The sequence below is a fragment of the Henckelia pumila genome, chromosome 1 (assembly GCF_033568475.1).
Source record: "Henckelia pumila isolate YLH828 chromosome 1, ASM3356847v2, whole genome shotgun sequence".
Taxonomy (NCBI): domain Eukaryota; kingdom Viridiplantae; phylum Streptophyta; class Magnoliopsida; order Lamiales; family Gesneriaceae; genus Henckelia; species Henckelia pumila.
The window spans coordinates 167,353,898-167,361,402 of NC_133120.1; the positions used below are offsets into that span (position 1 = coordinate 167,353,898).

At 35.3% G+C, this 7,505-nt stretch overlaps 1 long non-coding RNA gene across 2 annotated transcripts; it reads left to right on the forward strand.

Moving 5' to 3' along the window:
• The first annotated feature begins 3,154 nt into the window (after positions 1 to 3,154).
• LOC140875109 (uncharacterized) lies at positions 3,155 to 6,616 on the forward strand. 2 transcript variants are annotated; one of them, XR_012148347.1, is made up of 8 exons: positions 3,155 to 3,852; positions 4,153 to 4,231; positions 4,443 to 4,494; positions 4,571 to 4,653; positions 4,885 to 4,982; positions 5,713 to 5,748; positions 5,826 to 5,887; positions 6,405 to 6,616. It is a non-coding gene; the product is annotated as an uncharacterized lncRNA (long non-coding RNA). The 2 variants fall into 2 exon arrangements; XR_012148348.1 differs by having other exon boundaries at positions 6,457 to 6,601.
• The last annotated feature ends 889 nt before the right edge of the window (positions 6,617 to 7,505 follow it).

Below are 7,505 nucleotides of genomic sequence, written 5' to 3' on the forward strand. Positions count from 1 at the left end.
GGGGGGGGGGGGATTTAGGTTCTATTGGCAACTTTAGCAATTTAAAGAGATTATGCTAGTATGCAAGCGGAAGACTTAAAGCAATTAATAATAAGTACGGTAAATAAATGCGTAATGTTAGGATCGAAATACGTGTGTAGAGGGGGTGGTGAATACACACTTAAAAATATTTTAGAGCTACAATAGCTCATTCTTGAAATGTTAAAAAATAAACCAAGCATCGATGAATTATATCGAGTTTGGTTTTCAAACCAAGTAGAATAGACTCGAAATAATCCTTCGTAGAAATCGAATAAACATTTTATAAATCATTTGAAAGAATGCAAGTTGAAATAATAAAAACAGTTTGGTTGAAGCATTTTATCATACACTTTGTGTGTAATATTTTGGTCTATGAAGAACACTTAAAATGCTTCAACGATGCTTTCTAAAAACAGTGGCAATAATAATGTAAATGCGATAAACAAATAGACACGAATTTGTTTATGGATGTTCGGAGCTCAATCTCCTACGTCACCCCTTCTTCCACCTCGAAAGGATCCACTAGAAGACTTTGATTTATACAAACTCATTTGTACAAACCCAATCCAATTTAGGACTTATCCAATGCCTAAACAAGAACTCCTAGCCACTCTCGATCGTAGGCCTCAACCTCACAATCCGCATATTGTTTAACGTCTCTTATGCCAAGACTACAAACATAATGTTTAATGTCTTTGTGCTAAGACTTTCACTCAACTAATCTTTCAAAGCATGCCTCTCGTATGTGTGTGAGTGAGCTCTCTTCAACTCATATACAAAGATATTGAACATGGAAGAGTGTTCTATAAAGTGGCTTTGGTGTAGAGGATTTAACGTTGAAAGCTCATCTTTTCATCTTCTTCCTCACACCTTGGGCTTGCTCTCATTCTAGCTTATTTTTCTTCTATAATCTGCCCATGCTTTTAATCCCCATCAAAAACTTGTGTTTGATCTTCAAAGTGTTGTATTTATAAGCTCCAAGAATTATTTGAACGTTAGATTCAATAATATGACCGTTTGAGATGTTTCTGGACACTTTCTGAAGTTGCAACGGTCATATTTGAGTTGCTGTCCATTTTCTGAAGTTGAGCTGATTTTACTGTTCATCGGACTGGTTTGACCGATTCGATCTGGTCAAACTCATCTGGTATGGTCAAGCTTTGATCTGGTCTGGTCCAAATTTGATCTGGTCGAGCTTTGATATGCTCTGGTTCATAGTTGATCTAGTCTCTTAGTTGATCTGCATCATTCCAATTGATCTGCTTCGTTCATGATTCGATCTGATCTTTTCACTTGCTTATAGCTCTTGATTCACTGATTTCTGGGCAAGGTGATGAACATAAAAGTTGTATCCCTTTGTCTTGGATTTCCATGGAATCAAGAATCTCTTGATTTCGAGTTTGTATGTGAAAGATATACTCGAAATACTAAGCAATGTCAGAAATTCTGTTCTGCAGAATTTCTGTGCAGATCTCGAAACTTCATCATGCTTTATCTGCTTCTTACACTCCGATTCAGATTAAGCTTCTTGAAGATGATTTGTAGATCATTGTCTTAGATTCGTAACGCATACAGAATAATCCCGTTTGGATAAGCGAGCTGTACGTTATGGCTAAAATACCAAAGCTGGTCTGTTTGATCTAGTTGCTGTAGCTTTGATCCGATTCGCATCCAGCTCAATGTTGCGACCACTTTTTCACCTTGATAACTTCCGAATTAACTCATCTGGCCTGAGATATGACTTGTAGATATTTGAGTAATTTTTCCAACAGTTTTGGCCTCAATTCATTTGGATCACTGAGCTATGAGATATGATTGATTTACTGAACTGCGCCAGCTTGATGAACTTTGATTTCCAGCTCAAACCTTCCATCTTTGATCTACTAACTACAACACTTGATGAAATATGTTAGAAACACAATAACAAGTTTTGTTAACATCAAAATCAAGATTGCTTGTGTTTCACAACCCAACACGTAATGTAAATAAAGCAGTAAAAGGGATAAGAGATGTTTATGGAAGTTCGAGGATAAATCGTCTACGTCTCCCCTTCTTGGTTAAGATCGATTAACCAAGGATCCACTAGCACTTCAATGTCTTGGCCTTGATGGCTCCAAGGATAGCCGTACAACTCAACACGATCACAGCGTCGATACAACTCGAACACTTGGCCTTAAGGGCTCCAAGAATAGCCACAACACTCGCAAAATACACTTGGCTTCACACTCAAGTGTTTACAATAACCGAGCAACCAACTCACGAATGAACTTATACAAACAACCCTCGATTTTGAATATAACACACAAATATTTTTGAACTCTTGAAGGAGAGGATCTTGTTTGTAAAGAGAGATGAGAGTGAATTGGTGAGTTCAAATGACTTCAAATGGCATGTATTTATAACTTAAAATTCGGGCAGGTTCGTTGCGTCCGTTTGGGCCATCGTTGCGTCCGTTCGGTGCACATTAAATTCTTTCGGCATTGGTGACGAACGTTGCATCCATTTGTAGGTTCGTTGTGACCGTTCGGCGCATTGCGGATTTTGTCGGATGACTTTTTTCCTTAAAAATTGGATCGTGTTCTTGACAAGGAACGTTGCGTCCGTTCCTAGGTTCGTTGCGTCCGTTTGGCATAATTCAGACTGCGCGACAAACTTCAAAAATTCATATCTCACAATCCGTCCGTTGGATCGACTTGAAATTTGGACAATAGCTTTAGAACATCTTGAATTTCATTGTAAATGGTCACAACAACAAATTTGATGTAAACAACGTCTAAACGACAATGGTTATGTGAAAAAACCGTTGTCTCATGAGCTTTCACAACGGATTTATTAAAATCCGTTGTCGTTTGCCTTATTTTGTTAAAGAACGACAACAGATTATGACCTACGACAACGGATTTTAAAATCCGTTGTCTATTAGCGCTTTTTTATAGCATACGACAACGGATTTTAAAATCCGTTGTCTTTGAGCGCGTTTTTATGGCCCTACGACAACGGATTCTAAAAAACCGTTGTTGTATTATTATTTTATATATTAATAAAATTAATTTTTTTTAAAATATGTTATAATACTTATAACTTAAAGAGATCTAAATACACTTTCATTCTCTTTCTCTTTTGATCTCTCATTTCTCTCCTCATCGCTCTCACCATGAATTACCAAACCCTAGCCACCATAACACTCTAGCCGATTTCAGATCGAGAGATGTTGCAGAAGAAGGATCGATGATGGAAGATTTTTGGTCACTCTCTCAATCCCAAACATTTTCCAGACGGAGGCTCGATTTAAGCGTAAGTTAGAGCTTGAGGCAAGCCCAATTCTTACCCATAATTTTTGCTGCGTTGTGGGCTTTCCGGTTGGGATAAAGGTCACCTTCCCTGGCCATTCTTTACATGTACAGAGAGGCCTTCTTCTGCTATATCGTGAACTAGAATGTGCCAAGGTTTCCGTAGAATGTGTTGCTGTTGTGGTTGCAAATTACTAGAAATCTCTCTTTTTTGTTTCGAAAAATCCTCTAGCAAGAAATATCCCCATTGATCGCTCAAAAATTAATGAAACTCATAGGAACCTCGCAGCGCAGCTTCGACAAGGCCTGTTATAAGTTGAGCAACGGTGTTCTAATAAGTTTGCTTGCTTTTGTAGCGTTCTTTTTCTTTATTCTTGTCCTAATATTGTTTAAGTTTGAAAGAGTTGGAGTTAATCTGAGGTTTTGAATGAGTTGGAGTTAATTTGTGGCCTGCTTTACTCGGAAATTGGAGGTGACGTTGCTGGATACGTCATGTATTCTTGCCCCTCCTTGCTCTGTGCTTCCATCTCCAAGCTCGCAGGTTCCATTTTTGGATTAAAATTTCTGTTCAACTTTTTCTTTTGCGCAAAAGATATTATGATTCCAGAAATGTAGGCCATTTTTCTTTCGCATATTCCCCGAGTATAATGCAAAATATAACTTTTAATTTTGTGTGGGATTTCCTTAGTGTTAAATTGACTGTTGTTTTAAAAATTATCCAATAAATAGAGGATGTAGATCTGGTGAAACATATAAATTTTGTTCCATTGATTACATGATTATTTTTTATACATTCAAATGACTGACATCTTTTTTGAACCTAATCATATGTTGAAATTAGGACTCCAGAGGAAGTTCTTGCTGCAAAAGTTGTTAAGCCAACATTATCGCCTAATCTTAATACTTTGGCATTAGTCGAGGTTCTTTCTTACACTTCCCTTTTGTTAATAGTTTGTATGTAATTTATGTTTGATAATATAAGCATGAGGTTATGTATGTATAAACCTGAGGATTCTTTTTTATTAAAGGAAGAGTATTTTAATGAAGCTTTTGCCCCTGTATTAATATATTTGTGGTGAAGCCTACTTCTCTGAGGTGGACCGAGTAACCAATTTCTTTTTCCCATCTCAGGCAGCAGGTGTGAGAGGTCTTCTGTTTTGTGGTGTTGGCTGCCAAGTTCAAGGTATTTCCATCTTAAAATGTGTCATGCACTTTTTTCAATTAATTTCTTTGTCTTGACTTGTACTATTTTAATGCAGAGTAATTTGTTAAAGTGCAGCACTGAGATCGGTGCAGCGTTATTTGAATTTGGAAAAGCTTTATGTTCTCGGAACCAATTGTGGTAACATTTTTTTAGTAGTCGAGAACATTGCATTTTTCAATATCTTTACATTTTAGAACCATTTTCAAACACATTTCTTTTCGTTACATCATCATTGAGTTTCTTTAGTTGCAAGGATGGGGAAACTAATATTCTTATGTTTAATTTTTTTTTATTTCACGGTCAATAGGCACATTTGTTTTGAAATTATCTAAATTAACATTCTTTAAACCTAATGGCTTTTCTGAACAGTTGATAATGGAACGCGAGAAGGTTTAGATAAGTTTCTAAAGGCTGCTAGCAGTGAACCAGAAACAGTTCTTCACTATGAGTTCATGCAAGATTACAAGGTTTTTCTTTAACTTGTCAAATCGTGCATATTATTTCTTTTCTAATGAATCCAAGTTCATATGTTATGTGCCGAAATCCTAAATGTGCTAAAAAATCTTGGGCTAGCAATTACATACCTTTTAGCCATGCCTTTCCTGTTAGTCCGAGGCAGATATATGTATATATTATTCATGTGGTGACCAAATAGGGTGGAAATTGAGTGGCCAATTTGACATATTTATCCAGTGATATGTTTTGAATCAGTACATTATCATTTACAACTACTGGGGCATACATTTAGTATCATCATCCTCTCTAATAACTATTATTGTTTTTTTCTGACAATTCTTGTAACTATTATTGTGTGTGTATTTAAATAGTTAAACCTGCTACTGTTGTGTGACTCATGGTTGTGCTAAGATGCTGGTTACTGGCCGCACATGTGAAGAAATATAGCAGGAATAATGATTGATCAAACACAAAAAAATAATGTTGTAATTTATGATATTGTATTGATTGAAATAAGTGAAGGTATTTCCTAGAGATAGTCTCTGTGCAAGCAATGAAATCGCTCTTCTAGCCATTGCTGGTATTATCACAAAACAAGATGGATAAAATGATTGATTCTAGATTCTTCCAAGATTAAAATAAGGCCGAATATTGTAGAGCCCATAATAATATTCAAGTCCATAACAGGTTACATGATTACCAAAACTGACTGTAAGAATGTTTTATATTGGTCTTTTGTAGGTTCACTTGAAGCATTTAGATGGTCACATTGAGGAGGTAACTTAGTGAAATCATTTTCATGCCTTTCTGTATACTCTATTTTGTGATCAGATTCTATAATCTTACTAGTGCAGGTTCCATATTTCTGTCTCCCAGTAAATGAGTTGACTGATGTGATTGCTCCTTCTTGCTATAGGTAATTTATAATTTTGTCCTAACCATGTACATCGTGACTTTTATTTATTAAGAAAATTTTTAGATAAAGCAAGCTCTTTGACGAGATGACTAATCAAATGTTCAGTAAAATTTAGTTTAAGATGTGCAGATAAAAAGTAGCAGTAATCTTGATAAAGGTCAAGTAAAATGAAAGTAAGAACTAAAATTTGAACCATCACTACCGAAAAATGTTATTCCTTCTCAATGAAAGCAGTATCATTTACATTTTATTAGTAAATTTGAACTAAATAATTCAAGCATGAAAGTTTGTTTGAGCGTGTTAGCGCTCAGCTTGTGCTTGTGCTCAACAATATCGGGAAAACAAATAAAAATTCTAAGTGGCTTGAAAAGTGGACTAGCTATATGGTTTTTTGGCATCCTAGTTATGAGCATGGCCAAATCGTGCTTTAGTGAGAATAAGATCGCCTTAATAAGAAATGTAATTTTCAAATTTGAGATAAGTTTATGCCAACATGTCATGTTATATTATCATGCAGCTAACCTCTGAAGCTAGACAATGTGTGTGGAATCCTATGTCTCACTTCGCAGAGGTGATGCGGCTCTTAGTAGTAGAGTTGGGTATCGGATGATCGTGAGGCAACTTGAGGCACTAATAAGGCTATCAGAGGAAATTGCACGAAGTTGATATTTTTTTGTAGTGTGCATTAAATTAGAATTTTAATTTCGAGTATTTGTAATACTAAAAAAATGTATATTAAATTTTATTTATGAAATTTTAAATTTTGGTTTGTTTATAATATTGAATTATATATAAAAATATTTATTTATTTTTGTTTTTTATATAGAAAAAGACAACGGATTTTATCCGTTGTCGTAGGAATTGAAAAACTGTTGTAATTAATGGTGTTGTCAAAACTACGCCTCTACGACAACAGATAAAATCCGTTGTCGTTTCCCTCAAAGACAACGGATTTATGCCTACAACAACGGATTTTATTCGTTGTCGTAGCTATCAAAGACAACGGATTTATGCCTACAACAACTGATTTTATTCGTTGTCGTAGCTATCAAAGACTTCATCCGTTGTCTTTGAGGGCAACGACAACGGATAAAATCCGTTGTCTTTTTGCGTTTTTCTTGTAGTGGGTGAAGATCGGAATTGGATAATTCGAAAAAGCTCAGTAAATTTCGCAATGTTCTTCACTATAACAATGTTTGTAATAATCTAATATGCAAAGTTTCACTTTAAACAATTAGAAATAATAACCTAGTTTTGTAATTATCAAAACAAGATAAGTTATCGCATTAAAAACATTAATCTCATTTAAGAGATTTGTATGCATTTAAGGCATAACAGATCAAATACGATATCTGTTAAGTGAGGGTTGTAGTGAGCAAGTAATATTTGGACGAGTATGAGTGCTCAAGAAGATATCTCAGAGAATGCTTTGATAATGCTTCGGTGTATTTCTTCTTTGAATCTTCTTTCTTATTTATAGTTTAATGTTATCAACGACTTTATTTCTTCAATCGATGATGTTGTCCTTTGTCTGGAACAGATGGCTTGTGGTGTCTCAATCATCTTAAATGTGTTGGTACAATATTTGTTTCTAGCTCTCTCACTCGAAAGTAGTACC